The following is a 543-nucleotide window of genomic DNA, read 5'->3' on the forward strand; positions in this document are numbered from 1 at the left end:
TCTCGATCTCTTGACCTCGTGATCCACCCGCCTCGGCCTCCCAAAGTGCTGGGATTACAGGCTTGAGCCACCGCGCCCGGCCTAAAAATATTTTCATATATATCTTATATGTAAATATATAGAGCAGAAAAATTAGCCAGCAGACAGTTGGCAATTTCTGGAGATGTTTTTGGTTATCACAACTGGCTGTGGGTGGAGAGGTGGGATGTGCTGCTGACCTCTAGTGGGTAGAGGCTGGGAATACTGCTAAATATCCTACCTTACACAGGACAGGACCTACATCAAAAACCTATCCAGCTCTAAATGTCTTTTGTTTTTTGGTTGTTGTTGTTGTTTTTTATTTGAAACAGAGTGTGGCTCTGTCACCCAGGCTGGAGCACAGTGGTGCAGTCTTGACGCACTGCAGCCTCCGCCTCCCGGGTTCAAGCGATTCTCCTGCTTCAGCCTCCCAAGTAGCTGGGATTACAGGTGTGCACCACCACACCTGACTGATTTTTGTATTTTTAGTAGAAACAGAGTTTTACCATGTTGGCCAGGCTGGTC

Source organism: Cebus imitator, unplaced genomic scaffold (genome assembly GCF_001604975.1).
Source record: "Cebus imitator isolate Cc_AM_T3 unplaced genomic scaffold, Cebus_imitator-1.0 Scaffold179, whole genome shotgun sequence".
Classification (NCBI taxonomy): Eukaryota; Metazoa; Chordata; class Mammalia; order Primates; family Cebidae; genus Cebus; species Cebus imitator.